This window comes from Electrophorus electricus, chromosome 15 (assembly GCF_013358815.1).
Source record: "Electrophorus electricus isolate fEleEle1 chromosome 15, fEleEle1.pri, whole genome shotgun sequence".
In the NCBI taxonomy this organism is placed as follows: domain Eukaryota; kingdom Metazoa; phylum Chordata; class Actinopteri; order Gymnotiformes; family Gymnotidae; genus Electrophorus; species Electrophorus electricus.
In genome coordinates this window covers 10,506,717-10,527,292 of record NC_049549.1, presented here as the reverse complement: position 1 = coordinate 10,527,292, position 20,576 = coordinate 10,506,717, and the positions used below count along the sequence as shown (strand labels likewise).

Genomic DNA, 20,576 nt, shown 5'->3' with positions numbered 1-20,576 from the left:
TAAGCAGCAGTGACACTTTGTTCCTGCTGTTGACAGACAGCAACACACTGCCACGTTGCAAGTGCCATATCTAGAATGTGCACAAACTAATGAAACAGACACATGCAGCTTGCCAAAACATAAGTCAGATGCCACCTGTTATGTCACCTAAAATAGAGTTAAATACCACTGAATAAAAGTTGACATTGTTCACTTTAACCTTTCAATCATTGTTTAATTTCAAATCCTCTGTGCTGAAGTGCAGGTTCAAAACAATAACTGCATCATTCTACACAGCTGATCGGTTGCGAGGTGTGCAGAAAACATCTCCCTTTAGCCACGGATACCACGGAACCGCTGACACACATCAGCTAATCCCGTCACCTGGGAAACCACAAGTGCAGTGAACCACTCTAGCCCTTAAATGGAGTGAGAAAGCCTCAGCGATTAATAATTGTGATGAAATTCTTCTATATTAAGTCTTGGTGCCAGTGTTTTGCCTTGTTAATTGCCTGGGGTGATGCATAGGGGATAACCCACTCTGCTCTATCACACTGCCTGAATACATAAGGGATGTTATTCAATCCGTCTTGAATCCAAACACATGAGCTGTAGTGAATAACAAATAACTTAATCATCCTAGTCATCCTAGAAGCGTTGAATTCATGTGAAGGTGAATGGTGTAGGGAGAATGCTGGTTTGCCAATGCATATTTTGAAAAGATACTTTGGGCAAAACTGAATTCAGGTCAGGGTATAAACCTTTAAAAAGAGGTAATGTGGAAGAACACTTTCATAAGAGAGCCTGGGGGAAAGAAATACCATTGCACAAAGAGGAAGGACATTTTCTCCTGACCTGATAAATGATTGATATTTCTGCCTCTGCTTGGCATGTTCTGGACCTGTGTGGGTGACACAAATATTTACGGACGGGTCAAGAGACAGCAGAGCAATGACGACAATGAGCAACAGAGCTCAGAAGTACCTACAATCTCTACTGCAATTCTTTAAGAATCCAAGCTCTTTAAAGCTCAGGGTCACGCTATAAAGGTAATTAATGCATTGAATTTGAACTTGAGTGGATCTCAGGTTTTGAAATTGGAGTAGGTGTGGGCTTCACATGGATTTTTTTTGACGTAGTTAAGGGAAACCCTCATGTTCAGGAAAATACAGCCAATTACTTTGAAACCTCAAGGTTAGGGAAGGCAGCAAGAGGCTGTTAATATGAATTTATGTGAATTTCCTTATCAAGTAGTGATTAATGTAGGTTTATTGGGCATTTTGCACTTATGTAAAGCTGACTAAGCTCCGCCAAAGATAACACAAGAGTCAGATCACTGAGGGTAAAGACTAATATTAAATAAACACTAAGCTAAACATATGGATATTTATTCAAACAGAATCTGATGTGAACAGAATGCAAAATAAAATATAATGTAAAATAAATAAATTATGATTTTAACAATGGTCTATGGGCAACAACATGACATTGTTAGCGGTGCTTTCATTTTGAAAATACTTTAGCTTAATATCAAAAACTAATAATACCACTTTCCATAAATAATTTATTTACATTTATACTACAGTTTTACTGCCACAGTTTCCTCGAAAAAATGACATTTTGGTAATCAATCAATACAGATCAAGACCTATTATGGATTTTTCACTTCAAATTAAGAGGCAAGGACTTTTGGAGGATGAGCCTTCACAGTGTGTAACCTCCTTTATACATCCTATTCATGACATAAGATCATAAATACTAAATCTTAAGCACTCAGTATCATTACTGATACACAACTAAATGCCAACAATAACAGCTTCCAATCAATCACTTCTGTGCTCTGCGATACAAGGGATTAGGTAAAATGTGTACTCAGCAAAAGACTCTGGCACACACACACACACACACACACACACACACACACACTTTTACAAGCATGCAATTACATTTACATTTATAGCATTTACCAGATGCTCTTGTCCAGAGTTGCTGACAATAGTGCTTTGTTGTCCCAATCGAATAAATCCTTGTACTAGTACACTATGAACACTAGTACATCCTTACACTAGTGCATTAGTAACACTAGTACATCCTTACACTAGTGCATTAGTAACACTAGTACATCCTTACACTAGTGCATTAGTAACACTAGTACATCCTTACACTAGTGCATTAATAAAACTAGTACATTCTTACACTAGTGCATTAATAAAACTAGTACATTCTTACACTAATGCCTTAGGAATTCTAGTACATCCTTACATTAGTGCATTAGGAGCACTAGCACAGCCTTACACTAGTGCATTAGCAAAACTAGTTCATCCTTACACTATTACATCCTTAAACTAGTGCCTTAGGAACACTAGTACATTACATTACCTTACATTAGTGCATTAGGAGAACTAGTGCATCCTTACAAAAGTACATTAAGAACACTAGTACATCCTTACACTGGTACATTAGGAACACTAGTACATCCTTACACTGGTGCATTAGGAACACTAGTAAATCCTTACACTAGAACATCCTTATACTTGTTCATTAGGAACACTACTACATCCTTACACTTTTGCCTTAGGAAACTTAGTACATCCTTACATTAGTGCATTAGGAGGACTAGTGCATCCTTACACTAGTGCCTTAGGAGGACTAGTGCATCCTTACACTAGTGCCTTAGGAATACTAGTACATCCTTACACTAGTGCCTTAGGAATACTAGTACATCCTTACACTAGTACATTAGGGACACTAGCACATCTTTCCACTAGTACATTAGGAACACTATTATATCCTTACAATAGTACATCCTTACACTAATACATTAGAAACACTAGTACCAGCTTACACTAGTGCATTAGGAGTACTATTACATCCTTACACTATTAAGCCTGAGATTCACCTCATTGTCATAAACATCTCTACAATGCCACTCCTGACAGTGTTATTCTCAATATAAGAAAATGGTGGTTAATATACGAACATCGTTTTTCTTCCTCATTGCCTTCTGTGCAATGAGGAAGAATGCCAGGCATTTTAATTAGCAGCCAGAGGAGCAGAGAAGCAAGCTGTGAAATAAAGTCGGCCATGATGTTATGCTCCACGGAATTCAATTTCAATTCTATTCAATTCAGTTTATTGACATTCATGTACAGGTGTGTATAGTAGAAGTCACCAATTCAGTTATTTATATCTACTGAGTGCCATCCTAAATGCCAGTCACTTTTATGGCATACCCAAACCTGGCAGTTTCAGATAGACAGAAACTTCAAATTCTCCTCTTACCTCTGCTTTCTCCCCCACAGTTTCCAATCCACAGTTCCCTGTCCAGTTTCACGCTGCTCTTTCTGTGTTTTTTTTCACTGAGATCATTTACTGACTGACTGACTGACTTTTGCTTTCCATGACTGGATGGTTCAGCGTAATTGGAACACCACCCCATGTCCCCAGTCTCCTCTGCCTTTAGCTTCTGCTATTACGTTAATCTGTCTTAATCATTTTAAGAAAGTCCATATTAACATACCTATTTTTTGCCCAATATGTCCATTAATTTTGGTATGGATTTCTAATTATTATATGGGGGGAAATGATGACATAGTTGGAGCTGAACATAGATGTGTGTGCATGTGTGTATATGTGTGCGTGTGTGTGCGCATGTTGAGCACATATCCAAAACTCTGACTCGCTTTTTAGCAGCGTAAGAAATGAGTTCTTGTGTGTGTGTGTGTAAAACTTTAGCAGTATAAAAGCGAGTTCCATTCTACAAGCTTAAGTGCTGCAAAAAAGGCAGACACTATGAGGTACCAGGAGACCATAACCACCTTGACACCTGCCACTTTACCTGCAACTAACGCCGCTTGTGTGGCTGTTTCCTCTTGATGCTAAGGTCTTTCACCAATGTACATCTCTCTCTCTCTCTCTCTCTCTCTCTCTCTCTCTCTCTCTCTCTCTCTCTCTCTCTCTCTCTCTCTCTCTCTCTCTCTCTCTCTCTCTCTCTCTCTCTCTCTCTCTCTCTCTCTCTCTCTCTCTCTCTCTCTCTCTCTCTCTCTCTCTCTCTCTCTCTCTCTCTCTCTCTCTGCAGGGATATCAATAAGAAGCTCCACACTGCTTAGTGACAATGACTTTCTCCTCACCTCAGCTCTGCCGGCACCACAGGGACCACGGCCGTAAATCCCCTAACTAATGAGCAGTAGATTTCCTCTAGTGCTGACAGCCACCAGGCCCCCTAACCCCATATCCCTGGTTTCTTCAAGGAAAGGAAAGTACAGAAGAGAGGAGATATTAGGGGGGGGGGGGGTGTATAACAGAGCTCAGTTAACAATCTGACGGATTTATTGGATAATTGCATACTTCTACTACCTTGTGATTACACTAACCAAGGCCATATCATCCCCCCATAATTAACATCATAATTAACATTGCAGATTAAAATAAAATTATGATAACAAAAAAGTTTTATGGGCAGTTCCACTGAAGTTCTCAAAGGTTTCAGTGAAATGCCTGAGAATTCCCAGTGAAAGCCCTGAGGGAGTATAGACAGTCCTTAACAGTTCTAGGTCTCTCCTCTGTCTGACAACATAACATACCATTCAATGTTCACATAACACCCACACACACACACCCCACACCTAATTGGGACCTGCCAATCAAAAATGTATTCATGAAATTTCACACATTCTGTGCACACTCATAGGAATAATATGCATTATCATGTAATATTTTATATATATATATATATATATATATATATATATATATATAAACTCATGTATAATTGTGAGAAAATAAATCTACTCATTCACAATTAGCTACTAAATTCTGTTTTACTTCCATTATGTTTTGTTAGTTTTAGTAACTGGACAGCTTTCATCATTCAATATTAGACCAAATGTTCCAGAACATGATGAGTGCCTAATAAACCTAAAAATGCATTATAATGCATTATAATGAAATGTAGTGCATTATAATGAAATGTAGTGCATTATTAGGAAATGTGTATTATTTGGAAGTATTGAGTATTATAATGTAGTGTATAATGCAGATAATGCACATGATTTCCAACTAAATAACAAGTCTTCTAAAAGCAGCTGCACTACATCAGCGTATACTGAGATATTACTGCACTCAGGGTTTCCGCATGATCTGCAAAAAGTGGTCTATGGTGTTAAAGTGTTGAAAACTGCTAAAATGATAAAGACCATCACACCACCCAGGACTCCAATAACAAGTTCCTGGTCATTAACACCTTCTCTAATAGGAAGGAAAGTATACTTCACAACTTCTTCTAGTTCTTGGCAAACAAAAAGGCCTGACATCAACCTGTTTGTGCTACGCCCCTAACAATGTTCACCTTTGATTTCAACGCCTTTGGTCTATAGCAAGTACATTTTGTCAATTATAAGAACAGTCCCCTGGGAATAATAGCCTATGAACTTATTTGCCTAGATACATTTCCTGACACCATGTAGCCACCACTAAGCCATGCAAAAATGTAATAACAGCAGCAGGAATTTGCCTTTCTCATGAGCTGAAAATATTACAGGTTATGCCACACTACAGAACTTAAGTGGGGGGCGGTACTGATGCATACATAGAAAGAGGTCATTTTATTAACCCCAGTGTGATTGGATTCAGTAGGCCCACTGATGTCCACTTTTCCCTATTGTGTGCAGGGTTCAAAGTCTGCCAGCTCACCTGAAAATCGCCTACATTGAAACCACTCGGGAAAGGTAAAATACAAGCATTTACATCATCTCATTATATATATATATATATATAGTGAGAGCGAGATAGAGAGAAAGAGTTACATTATTGTGTATAAATAAATATATCCAAAGAAGATTCCCGGTGACTATTCGCACTGTACTGTAGAAACAGAAGTAGAGATATTCTAAATTGTAGAAATCGTAGTGAAGGACACAAATTTTCCAGAGATGAAGGACTTCTGTCCAAAACGTCCTGTTTCTCTCTCTCTCTCCACACATACACACACATACACACACACACGCACACAAAAACACACCCATACACGACCTGTTAAAGTTCAAACTGAGCAGCATAATGGAGAAGAAAGGTGATTTAAGTGACTTTGAATGAGACCTGTTTTTTTTTTTGTATTTGCTAGACAAGCTGGTCTGAGTATTTCAGAAACTGCTGATCTACTGTGATTTTCACGCACAACCATGTCTAGGGTTTACAGAGAATGGTCAAAAAAACACAAAATATCGAGTGAGCGGCAGTGCTCTGGGCGAAAATAGCTTGTTGATGCCAAAGGTCAGAGGATAAATCGCCAGACCAGTTCGAGCTGATCGAAAGGCAACAGTAAATCAAAACGCTCATTACAACTGAGGTATGCAGAGGAGCATCTCTGAATGCACAGCACATCACACCTTGAAGCAGATGGGCTACAACAGCAGAAGACCACACTGGGTACCACTCCTGTAAGGCAACTGAAGCTACAATTCATACTAGCTCAACAAAATTGGACAGTAGATGATTGGAAAAATGTCACCTGGCCTGAGGAGTCTGAACTCCAAATAGGGTCAGGATTTGGCATAAACAACATGAAAGGATGAATTCATACAGTTATGAGCAAAATAACAGCAATCTAACATCACAAATGTATTTAGTTACTGATTTTGGCAGAAAAGATAATACAATATGGGGAAAAAATTCATGACCAGGTGTAGCTGAGTAATGGGCAACCAACAGAATCAACAGTCATGACATGCACGCAGCTAATTGGGTGTAATTGACTCCTTTAATGAAAGGGGCGTGTTCAAATTAATAGCAGTGTGGAGTTCAGTTAGAGAGGTCATTCATTCATGAAGAATCAGGTGTCAATTATGGCCCTTATTTAAAGAAGGAGGGCAGCAAATGTTGTACCTGCTGGTTTTAGCCCTTGCTCAGTGAGTAAAATGGGTCGTTCCAGACATTGTACCGAAGGAGAAAGAACTTTGATCAAGAAGTTGATTGGAGAGGGAAAACATATAAAGAAGTGCAGAAAATAATTGGCTGCTCAGCTAAAATGATCTTAAATGCTTTAAAATGGCAAACAAAACCCGAAACATGTGGTAGGAAAAGAAATACTACCATCCGTGGATAGATCATAGAATAACAAGAATGGATTAGAAGCAGCCAATGATGTAGTTCCAGGGAAATCAAAGAAGATCTTCATTTAACTGTGAGTACTGCAATTATTTGCAAGAAACCCTTGTAAAGTACCATTACTGAAAAACGTCATTTTGAAAAGGCTACAGTTTGCCAAAGAACACATTGACTGGCCTAAAGAGAAGTGGCACATCATTCTATGGACAGATGAGAGCAAGATTGTTCTTATTGGGTCTAAAGGCCACAGACAGTTTGTGAGATGACCCATAAATACAGAATTCAAGCCACAGTACACTGTGAAGACTGTAAAACATGGAGGTGCAAGCATAAGGGTTTGGGGATGTTTCTCATGCTTTGGAGTCAGACCAAAGCACATACCAGGCACCACGGATCATTTTGAATATGTCAAAATACTGGAAAAGGTCATGTTGCCTTATACTGAAGAAGAAATGCCCTTGAAATGGGTGTTTCAGCAAGACAAGGACCCCAAACACACCAGCATGCGGAAAACATCCTGGTTCCAGACCAACAAGAGTGATGGCATGAAGTGGCCAGCCCAATCCCAAGACCTCAAATTGAGAATTTGTTTTTGATGCAAAACCCAAGAATGCAGAAGAACTGTGGAATGTAGTCCAGTCAGCTTGGGCTGGACTATCTATTCGCAGGTGTAAGATGTTAGTTGACTCCATGCCACACAGATGTAAAGCAGTTATTAGAAATAAAGGTTATACAACTAAATATTACTTCAGTGATCAACAGAAAAGCTAAATCTATAAACAACTTTCAGTTTATACTGTAAATATTCGAGTTTGTAAATGAAAATGACGACACTGCTATTTTTTGAACAGCCCATTATTCTTTTTTCTTCATTTTCAGTTTAAAAATTGATATTTTGTTCATATTTTCATTTGGAATTGAATATGCAGTGCTCCTAGTGCTTTTGTGTGTATGGAAGTAAAAGCTCTTATGAGGATTGAGCTTTTTCTCAGTTGTTTTAAACACACTGCTATTATTTTGCACATAACTGTATATTCATCCTGCACTGTATTGGTTCAGGTTACTGGTGATGTAATGGTGTGGGGGAGATTTTCTTGGCACACTTTGGGCCCATTAATACCAACTGAGCCAACTGGTATTACTCCTTTAAACTAAATTCATTTATTTAGTATTATTTATTTAAGACCGTAAATGGCACCACACTAAACTTGTAGCCTTCCAGTTCGCATGGAAAAAGAGCCTTCTCAAGTATAGAAAAGCACTCATTGACTCTCAAACATCTTTTCTATCGACCCTAATACAAAATGACAAAAATAATCCTAGAATTCTACATAGTACTTTAACTAGGAATAAAGCTGACACCAAAGTTCAGATTACAATATTGCATAGTAGTAATGAGTTCATTAATTTTTTCAATCACAAAATTAAGCAGATTAGTGATAACATTCAGAGTACTAATGTGACATAGGGCATCTTAGAGATCAGAACAACCAAGCCAAAAAAAGACTCTGGAATCCTTTACTCCTATCCAAGAGGCTGAACTTACATGTCTGATCTCACGGTCAAAATGTTCCACTCGCTTACTACTGTAGATTTGCTGCCCACACACTTTTTAAAGGAAATTCTACCTGAAGTAATTTAACCTTTACTAAATTTAATAAGCTCCTTGAACATTGGCTCTGTACCTACATCATTCAAATTAGCAGTAATCAGACCACTTATCAAAATATCTAACCTCGACTCATGTCAGCTGCAAAACTTCATGCCAATCTCAAACCTGACCTTTATTTCCAAGATCCTAGAAAAAACTGTAGCCCAGCAGCTAAGCTCATATCTGAATCAGAACCAGCTACATTAAGTCTTTTAGCCAGGGTTTATGCCTCATCATAGTAGAGACAGTGCTGATTAAAGTAGTTAATGACATGTTGGCGTCTGACCAGGGTTATGTCTCTTTGGTTATATTGCATGATCTGACTGCAGCATTTGATATCATAGATCACAACATTTTACTACATAGGCTCTTCTTCAGATTTATACACACACACACACACACACACACACACACACACACACACACACACACACACACACACACGCACGCGCGCGCACTAGTGTAGCAACTAGTGTTGCTACTAACAAGTATTATTTGTACAGAACCTATCAAAATAGGTTTTACATGATAAAACAAACATAAGTACTTTACTTGATAAAAATAAAATAAATGATATAATTAAACTACAAAACAAAAAAGGAAGAGTGCATTAAAAAATGCTTTTACACAAATATTATAAAAGACATTTCATTTGATTCCATTCTATTGGCCATGCTAGTCTATGTTTCACATAGCAATGCTACCCTATCAGTTTTCGGGCTGATGACAGCCAAGCAGTAGCAGACGGAGTTCCCTCTTCCAAACAGCCTGAAGTACAGCAAGGCCTCCTACCACCAGCACACTAGTGACGACCACAGGCACAAACCTCCCCACCCTGCCAAGAGAGATCACGTCGTGAGGGCCTGCTGGCTCAGAAAGCACTGCCGTGTGGTTAGGTGTTTATCCAAACTTTCAGCAAATGGCATTTGAGCTTCGGGAGTGAACAGGCACCGTGAAGATGGTTCGGTAGAATAAGCGTACTGATGGTGTTTGCGACGCAACTTTAAAATTGCCGTGCTGATCTCAGGTCAGTTTTCGTGGTTTGTTTACATGCCTGTATCTGTGCATGTAAAAAGCTAAAGTGACCCAGTAACAGTCCTCCTATACTCCCATTTGTTTTTCAAGTAAGTCCACAACCTTGCAATGGCATGTGCTAAAATGCAATAGAGAAATCTGATCCACTACGTTTCATTTTTCACACACAGAGTAAAGCAGAATAAAGCAGGATTATGTAAAACTGCTAGTGAATACTTAAAACATCATTCCACTCTCTATTATCAGACAGTGTAGGAAGATAGCTCTTTAAATGAATTGAATATTTATTCCAGTCTTGCAGGCACTCTTCATCTCGGCAAGTTAGCCCCGGCAACCCTGATGGCTATTCAATAAACAGTTGCTCCAGGGCTCTTGGGTCCTGCCTTAATGATTTATAACCCATCACAACCTGTGCTGCATGTGACTGATGGCATCCTGAGGGCATTTCTAGCATCACGCCTCCCTCCCCAGCCAGAGGAGAGTGCAAACAGGCTGCCCACATTATCAGCATCTCCTTTATTAATGTGGGTGGAAGCTGCCCTTTTAGCACTAGTCTAAGACTGGCTGGTTGTTTCTTCAATGGTTAAAATTATAGTTTTAGGGAGTTGTATTTTTCCCCATTTTTTTTCACTTTTAAAGTGGCACACTAGCAAAAAAAAATGGCATCTCACGGGCCTCTTTATAAAGGTACACTTTAATGGTTTCTCAGGACATACGTCAACACAGAGATCGGCGCTTGTAGCCATAGAGACAGAGAAGATTTTCCAGACAGAGTCGAACTAAACAGCACTGCCATAGTGGGACTGTAAACAGGAAGCATAGTTTAGTCCAAGACTAGGCTTAAAGGAGTGGTTTACAGAAGAATTAAAATGTACCTAATACAAGATACAAGTCCGCTTCTTTTGTTTAGCAGTGGAACGACAGGACGAGGCTTGTGAGCACAAAACAGCATCATGAATACTGTATGGTGAAATCACACTGTTTCTGTATGTGACAGCACTTTTACATGAACAATTTTGATAGCAAAACACAAATAGAAAGTGACAATTATTTGCTAAGAAATAAATAATTATCTGAGCTCTGTTACTATAATTTTCAGTAGAAAATTTGTGCAAACAAATTTAATTATCCCTTCAATTCCTTTAACATGTGTTTCGAAATCCTATTTGATAAATATAGCCTCCTCTCTCTCTCTCTCTCTAGATAGATAGATAGAGATAGATAGATAGAGAAAGAGTGAGATTCAAAATTTTACTGAAGTACACAAAGTTCCAGAGAGACAGCACTTTGCTTGCACTGCTGATGAAGGACCTGTGTTCTGTTTCTCTGGAGACTTTGTGTACTTCAGTACAGTTCTGAACATCTCTACATCTCTTACTACAGTACGTTGCAGTTATTCACTTGGAATCTTCTTCGTGGTTATATTATATATATATATATATATATATATATATATATATATATAAACTAGGACTGCACTGTTCTGATGAATCCCAGCATTCCAATAATTTTGCTAACAAAAATAAATTGTGGCACATCAAGAGGTCATCACTGTTTACAATATATATATTGCAAAGTGTATCACAATTGCAATATGTAATAATGCAACTGTAATTGTATTTTTTTCCTATATACTATATACATAAATCATACAAATAATTAGCCAAACCATTATGAGGCTGATATCAGCAGCATTCAGATTACTGGGACCATTACAGTGTTGGGAATGTACTTACAGTTACACTTACTTACAGGCTATGCTGTATTAAGATGAGGAGACACACTCTATGAGATACAGGGCAGGTATGTAAAACACTAAAACACATCCTATTGTATTCTCTATTCCACACACCTCGGGAAAACAGGTTCAGCCAATGACAGCAGCTGGGGGAAACATGGATAGCTATTCAAAGCTAATCAGGTTTGTTAGAGATTGAATTTAACAGTCTATTGTAATTCATGCTATTCTCAGTTAAGATGATACTGCCATGAGGTATAGGGGTGGTGTTCTTGGATTATCTTGAGATGGGGACAGTATTTGCAGTGAAGATTCCTCAATGTGTCATTTTCTCCATGAGCAATACATGGTAAACATCTATAAAGTTTTGATGCATATCCTATAATATTGGCTATAACAGATACATCTCAAGAGAGCTATCTAACATTAAAGCAATCATGTGTGACTCATAACGGCAGAGTATTAAAGAGTGAGAATACAGAATACGTGTGAATAGAGAGCCTGTGGTTTCATCTGCCATATTTGTTTGCTGTGGCAATACACTTACCCCAAGATATAAACATTCACAGCATGGGAAACATGAACAAAACAATCGTACAGAGTCCATTTTAGGGGAAAAGGTGCAAAGCGGAGGATTCAAAACCAGCATGAGATCATAAAATGCTTGACCACATAAGATCTCTAGTCAAAATATCTTACACTTGTTTATAAGTCCAATGCACTTTTCAAAAGTCCAATGCACAAAAATGCTTTGTAATAATAAAGAAATTAACTAAATAGAAAATTAATAAATAAATATATCTAAAATAAAATCATTAAAAAAAAGCTCAGTATTTATTTGAAACCCATCACCTTTTGATCATATGGTTTGAGCTGTACACAGTGTGTGTGTGTGTGTGTGTGTGTGTGTGTGTGTGTGTGTGTGTGTGTGTGTGTGTCTCTTGAAGGGCTTGATTTCTCTCTCCACAACACTACAGATGAATGACAGATGCTATATGACCATGAGATGCCAAGCCAACTTCAGCACTTCCACCCCTTTTACCATGGTTAAATTACTTCAAGTACCCCATGATTTCCAGACAGACAGGCAGATGATGAAACCAGCCAGTTTGTGTACTGTGTGTGTGTGTGTGTGTGTGTGTCTTTCCCCTGTCATTCTCTCTCTCTTTCACTCTTTTCTCAGTAGTGGTGTTTTTTCTTCTCAGCCTCTGATGCCATCTGACAGAAGTGACTAAGCATCTCATATATTCCCTCTGTTGCCATTGCAAATATTCATATATTCAGCGCTCTGTCTCACCCCATAATTTTCAGGTGGATGTGCAAAACAGCCTGAGAACATCACACCTATTTTACAGAACACCTCTCCAATCCGGAGGTTTGGAGAAAAACTGAATAATGTTTTCCAGCCACTTTTAATCTTTGGAAGCAGAATCAATATATAACAGGGCGAGGCAAGATTGATTTTGTGTGTGTGTGTGTGTGTGTGTGTGTGTGGGTGTGTGCACACTTTGGTGCATGGCTGGAAGTTACCCTGATCCCCTTAATTTCAAGTGCAATGAAACTAAATGGGAAAATAAATGAGATTTCCTCTGTGTGAGAGGACCCTGGTGTAGCAGTAATGAGCAGAGGTATAAGAAAGCAACAGTGCATTCTGCATACCTGATGCACCTCTTGTCACCAACCATGGCTTTCCCCCCAAAAGACCTGGAAGTGCAGCTGCACGGCAGCCCTGTGCTACAGACCCTGACAACGGCATATTGTCAAGGTCATGTTCTCCCCTGGCATGGTGAAACTGCCATGCAACGGAGGACAGAAATGTTGCACTGCTCTATAAAACCGCTCGATCTTGAGACTGCTAAGTAAACAGAAATTGTTTTAAGAGCTAACAACTAGGAGCAATACATCTACAATGCTACTATTATGATGTTTAATAGAAACCCACAGCAGCTTCCCTTTTACTGGATTGCATTCTGCTCTCCCTTCCTCCTTTGAGCTGTAACAGATAGCGAGGTGCTACGCATAAACCTACTCCTATGAGCGAATGAATGAATGAATAAATGAATATGTGAGTAAGCAGTGTACAAACAGTCATGATAAACAAGATAAATAAAATCATTTTCTATTTCTTCTGTTTCTGTTCTGTTCTTTCTGTTGACTGTTTAGATTTTCTGTTCTCGTGAAGTGTTTCTCTGAGGCGGCAATATATGCAATTTAAACATTTAAAGGAAATACACTGTAATACTACATAGGCAGTACACTGTGACATCGTGGGCAAATGAAGAAAGGTTTTAAATGGGATTTCCATTTCAGTTTTTGTTCTCATTTTTATATCCGAGGTTATACATATCTAAGCGCTGAACATACAGTAAATGACCACTGTGAATAAATGATGACTCCTAAATATAGGGTTGATTAAATGAAGTCTTAAAATGATGTCTTTGATTAGAACTAAATTTGGTCTCATTACTAAGTGTGAGTTAAAATTCATTACTCCAAAGCATGTGATTAATGAGATAAAATTTTTAATCATGATACAAAATGGTTGTAAAGGCCTGTGTAACTGTGCAGTTCTACTGGTGAAAAAAAAACATTTCCATCAATGTGGTTTATCAGTGTGCGCAAAAAATGTCTTGATATCACAATAAGTTTACATTTTGTCTTGTGGCAAGGGTTCCTGTCATATTTGGCATTACGCTCTCCATCTGGCCTGTATGAGATGACCTGAAAATGAATGCAGCCCTTCAGGATTGGTCAGTTTGTCACTCATGCGCGAAGCTGACAGAAGCAACGTTAATACAAATGAAAAGTCCAAAAGAAGGAGAGGGCTCGTGTGTCTAGACGAGTGTTCGCACATTTTAGGGCAAGGTCACTCTAACTAAAGGAACATTAGGTCAGGGGCTGGGGCTTTTCATTACAAACTGGAGTGGCAGCCCATTGTAAGGAAAGCTGGGTGTTACTGGCTGGAGAGTAGAGTGCTACAGAGCATACTGACAGTTCTTTGATCCAAGCAAAATCACGGTTAGGATGGCAAATACTTTTCTCACTGTGCTGCTACAGTTAAAAATGCAGGCAATCACCCTGCCTCACTGACAAATGTATAGAATTGCTGTTTGCTTAGTTGTTAGCAATAGCTAATCATAGCATAGAATCAAGGAAATGAGACCAGGAAGTACCCAAGATGGAGGAAATCAATCTTTTGTGCCTGTTGGGAACTGCTGGAACAGTAACTGCACTGTTTGGAACGAGACCCGATTGGAAGCCAAGCCCATGTGGGCTGGAAGATGCCTCCAAAGAATATGTCTCCAATGAAGACAATGCAGCCCCTTCACCACTCCTTTTCCCTCTATTTTTCTCTTTTTATCACCTCTATGCAGGTGATTACATGTAGCCAACACAGAGAGAGGTTGCAACCAGATGCAGAAAGAACAGGGTGATGGTGTTGACAAGATGGAAGTCCTTCTTGACCAAAGTCCTTGACCAAAGTCCTTCATTACAGCTAAAGTGGACACAGTGACTGTTGAGCCTGCAGGAGAACCAGAGGTTAAGTGACCACTTATGTCAAGGAACATCCCCAACTTTCCCATTGGTCCTATCCAAATAAAGATACAGCAACTGCAAAAAGCAGATGATCTGAAGCAGATGATACCTGTGAATGGACCAAGGAAAGCCAGGGCTCACCACCTGATAAGTGGCTGCTGTCCCTACTTCTGCGCAGCTAAGGGGAAACCTGGAGGTGCAATTAAAAATCTGTCCTGCTAATGCAATATGGCTCCTCCCTCATCTCTTCCTGAGTTACACAAGTTGCCTGGCAATTGTGGATGTATCCTTTCTTCTTCTCTCTCTCACCTTCTCACCAGTTGTCTGCTGGCTTTTTAGATTTCCATGTTTTTTTTTTTAGTTTCCATGTTCTCCCTGTGTCTGCACGGGTTTCCTCCAGGGTCTCCGGTTTCCTCCCACAGTCCATAAACATGGAGGTTAGGTCAATGGGCTATTCTAATAAATTGTTCTGGTTTGTATATATGAATGCCCAGTGATGACTACTAAGAAATGCCTGGCTCTTATTTTTCTCTCATACAGAGTGCAGCGATTTCCTGGAAGTCATGGCCTCTCATCTAGCCAGTGTGTAGCATCTCATGTAAAATCTCCCCCCTCCCCCCTCCTGCCTTTTCTGTGTGCTCCACCAATCGACTGTACAGCTGTATGAGGTGTAAGTGCAAATCTAGGAGGTGGTAAACATCTCTGTCTGCTGACATTTAACAGAGCCTGTGATTCCTTGTGTTCCCAGACTGACATCCCATCATTTAGCTCCACTGACCAGAGCACCTGGTATATGTGTATATTATATATCTATGTTTGTGACCTGCTGACAGCAGAGGCTTTCTTCTAGCAAGCCTTCCAAAAAGGTTTGACATGGGTGTGGCATTCGACGTTTGGGTACTTGTTGACTCCGGTATGCAACCAATTTCTGCAACTGCCTAATTGACACTTGGAGAAAGTTTTGCCTCTTGAATTATCTTTTCGATTGTTGATGGTTTTCTGTTGCATAAGCATCATATTTTGCTTTTAGTCTTAATGTTTGCAGGTCAGGTAACTAAAATTGTGTGTGGGTTGTTTGGGTGCCTGTTGGTCAGATCACTCACTCAGTTCTTGTGGCTTCTCAATATTGGCATTAATCAATGGTAAACAGGCAGTAGGGGATAATGATGAGGAAGGAGGCATGGAGCAGTCTGATTGGATGAGGGGTATGGTGGGAAAGGGGCAAGAAGGGTGGGATTTCTAGTAAAATGCAATCCAATTTGAAAAAGGCTATAGCGAAAATGGTGAGACTTCACCAACGTAGGTTACTGAGAACTACACCACACCTTGTGATGACCTAAGATCATGCTGTTGTTTTTGACAAAGGAGAGTTATTCGGAGGACAGACTTGGCCTACAGGTCCATATCCATCTCACTATGTCTCAAGGCCCAGGCACACATAAACATGCAGATTGCTTGACCAAGCAAAACGGGTTAGACCAGGAAGGGCTTGAAGCTAAAACCATAAACAGTAAAAAATAAAAATAAAAAAACCCGCTACAAAAACAAAGATAATCTGTCTACTCCATCATCCCAATTCAATACATAGGAAGATAACTTGAGAGCCTCCCCATTTTGGATCTTCAGTGCCACTGTGAAAAGGGACCCCCCTCCAGAAGTCAACACTCACAAATCAGTCCTGCTACTGATTGGTGATATGAATTTTTTTTAAAGCTTTCCAAAGTTAAACTTAAGGCACCACCAAAGGTCTCACATGCAAAGCCTCTGATTAACAGTTTCTACTGGAATGAATATAATTTCTCTTGCAAAATGTCATGGCCCAAAACCTTAAGGGAAACATTTCTTTTAACAAGGCTTCAGCTTGACTACAACTACTTGCTGCAGTCTGGCTCTTATGACACAGAACAGCAGACTGGTGACCTGCCTTGCGCTCCACTGTCAGGAACAAAAGACACTCCAGTGACAGGAGACTTGATTCTCTTTTAAAACTGACCAGGGATCAGGTGTTCTCACAGCCGAGTTGTACACGAGATTAGTAAAGCAAAACAGCTGCTACCAAAGTGGCTGGGATTTAAAAGAAAAAAGGGGATGTCTGGAACGCGACAAAGCACAGATGTACTATTTTATTGGGTAGCCAGGAGAGGAAATGTGCGGTGGATGAGAGCACCGAGTGAGTCCAGCAAAGCAGAATGTTTCAGATGTGTCACATGGACACAGTTCTTCCTTAAGAATAAAACAAACATAATAAAGGCCAATGTTTTTTCCTTCAGAGCTCCATTTGTCATTATCCATTATAATGGTGCAATCTGATGCTTATATGCCTTTAGAAAGCTCGTTGCTATTCGGTGAATCCACATCAAGCCATCCAAATTCATGCACAAATTCTGTTTTGGTTTACCGTCCACGGGAGATGAATAAGCCGTGTGTGTGGTGGAGTGGCAGCACACCACGTCTCGGATAACACACTGAATGCGTTTTAGCAGACTGGACAAAGTGAGGCTAATTTACAGGCTAAGTCTTCAGTGTTATGGGATGGGGAAAAGAAAGATTATTCTTTTTTAAAATTCCCACTTAAATTGTGACTTGTACAAATATGATATACATTACACTTTGGCAGCTGTCCAGTTTGCAATTTCAGTTGTCCATTATAATGATTATGGTAAGAGCCTACACTTTTCAAGCCAGTTATGCAGTAGGGAAAAAAGCCATCTTTGTGACAGTAGTAGTAGTAAGATCCTACATTGTTATCGCAGCCTGATACTAAAACAGCTCAAAGTATTATATGTAAACTGTTCAAAGATAGCTCTCACAGTCCTGAACTTTTTTGCACAAAACAGACATAAAAGTGTAGAATGTGTCATAAATCTTAACATTTCATCATACGCTGAGACTACACTAAGAAGCAGCACAGCATGTATAAAACAAAAAGTGAAAAGGCAAAACATGCCTTATTTTTCAAACAAAATCTGCTGTCAAGTAGTTTTAGATCAGTAAATGCAAACTGGTTTTAAATGAGGTCTCTCACGTCTTGCAGCACTGGACAACGAGTCCCTTCTGCATCACACCTGTCTCAGCTGGAGAAGGTCCTGATAATGAGCTGCTGTGTTCAGTGAGATGTTTCAGAGCAAGTCTAGCTCTCCAGGGATGAGAACACAAACACACAGCCAATCAGACAGCATAACACACAGCCAATCAGACAGCATAACACACAGCCAATCAGACAGCATAACACACAGCCAATCAGACAGCATAACACACAGCCAATCAGACAGCATAACACACAGCCAATCAGACAGCATAACACACAGCCAATCAGACAGCATAACACACAGCCAATCAGACAGCATAACACACAGCCAATCAGACAGCATAACACACAGCCAAAGAGGTAGCATAACACACCAACACACCACCAAACATACAGCATAACACACTAACACTCTGCCTAACACACCAACACCCTGCTTAGCACACAGCCAAACACACTAACCTGCTGCTTAACACAGCATAACACAAAGCCTAACACAAAGCAGAGCTTAAGTGCTTTCTGTGATATAAACCACCTGGATCAACTCAGAAGGTAATTATCAAGGCACACATGATTTAGGGATCTTAGAAGAGGGAGCATATTAATCTGCTGCCACTTCGAAGGTTCACTCACATCATATTCTCTCTCAAATGTGCCATATGTCTCCCAGTGTCAGGAAACAAGAGACCACTGCTGTGGTAGATAAGCACAAGTCATATCCATTCTTCTAGATTCCTGTCAGCAATGCTCAATAAATATTGATTGGTTTATACTGAACTTGGCCCCATCTGACCACCATTGCTGATTAACGTTACCTTATTATGACCTTGTTTACCTGGGGTCACAGTTCTTTACCTCTTCTGTGATAAATGCAATAAGCAGTGAGAGGAAATAACTTACACACTGTGTCTCTCTCTGTGTGTCTCTCCATGTGTCTCTCAGTGACTAAAGCAGCATGCTGGGCATCCCCAGGTGAGACCAAACGACTTCATTAGAGACCCACCAATTGGAAGCTCTGATAAATTGTGTGTGTGTGTGTGTGTGTGTGTGTGTGTGTATAAGTAAGTAAGTAAGTAAGTGAGTAAGTAAGTGGGGTCGACAGAGAAAGAATAGGTACTAACATGAGGGTCTATTTTTATTATCCCAGCAAACTAACAAGGTAATATGCATTTAACATCACTTCATAAGATTATTGAAATTAAAACTATGTGGAACTGAGTACTGCATTTATACATTTTATATTATGTAAAGCTCATAAATAGTTAATTTACATTTGAAGAGTTCATTTAAATGGCAAATATGGCAGTGGTAGAATGGATGTCTTCTGGTGCAAGCAATTTATTCCGAAAAAAATAATTTACACATGCATGGGGGGTCGGACGCAACATACTCCTAGCAAAGACACCATTCCTGTAGGGGCCCTGTTCTAGTAGAGGTCTTGTTCCAGTACAGGTCGTGTGCGAATGAGGAAACAGGAGATTGCTCTTTCCAAAAGAGAGCAGATAAAGGGGTACAGAGGAAGCTTGCAGCGCTGAGTTGACATGAGGTATTCTCAGATGCTCTCAGACGTGCTACGTTCTCAGACGACACTGATCTTTTAGATGCCCAGGTTTTGGGTTTGTACCTCATCTCTTTGTGGTCTCTCTCTCTCTCTCTCACTCCCTAACAAACTGTTCACCATATTCACTCAGACTTGAAAAGAATGCAATATAACAAGTCAAACATTACAGTTCACCAAGAACTTTACTGTCTCTTAAACACAGGGTTGATTTCTTAATCCCATTTAAAAGTAAACTGACTTTACATTCAACTGACAGCAATTTTATGGCGCTTGCACATGGTCAGTAACTCTGGGCAAATTACTGAATTAAGCTTACCTGACCTTGAAGCTTTGTCAAGGTCAGTGACCACAGTCACATCACAGAAGTGAATGATAATGAGAAGTTCATATATATATATATGACGAATAGAAATAAATGAGAAAATCTGTCTGTGGCTGGATTACTGGGCGTGTGCTGGTCATTAGTGAGTTTTGACACTGCTATTAGTCACCCTACCCTCACCATCGAGGACCGGGACCAGACGTTAGCCCCACCGGGCAATGCAGCCCTCATTCATCTCGCTTCCTCTCCGTTTCCTGCCTTTCTTTCTCTCTCTCCTTCCAGCTCCCCCTCTTCAGCTTGTTGCTCTCCTTATTCTGTCCATCTCGCCTCCCCATTAACCCCCGTGTGCAAACAAACAAGACGGCCGCCTCTCGCTCGCCCACCATGGCGCTCTGGTGTTGTGGTCGCGTAGGGCGCTCGACCTCCCGTTACCGTGGCGAGATGTCGCTAAGGTCACGCTCTGCACTCGTCTGTCATGGAGCCAGACATGTCCCTCGCTACGCTAGCTGATTCCTGCCAAGAGACTGACACTTTCTCCAGATGAGAGTATATTGTGTTTTGGCCCCACTGACATTGGATGTTTGCATAAAATGAAAGAGCTTGTGCCAGGCTCCTGAGAGC

The 20,576-nt window shown here is 39.9% G+C and overlaps 1 protein-coding gene across 3 annotated transcripts in view; it reads right to left on the bottom strand.

Moving 5' to 3' along the window:
• Nucleotides 1–20,576, bottom strand: part of slc8a2b (solute carrier family 8 member 2b) — an 80,112-nt gene that overhangs the window by 36,688 nt on the left and 22,848 nt on the right. The window contains exon 2 of one of the 3 annotated variants that reach the window (XM_035534139.1): nt 835–880. The exons of the other annotated variants lie outside the window; for them this stretch is intronic. The gene's annotated coding sequence lies outside the window, so the exon portion shown is untranslated. The remainder of the gene's footprint in view (nt 1–834; nt 881–20,576) is intronic. 3 annotated transcript variants of the gene reach the window in all.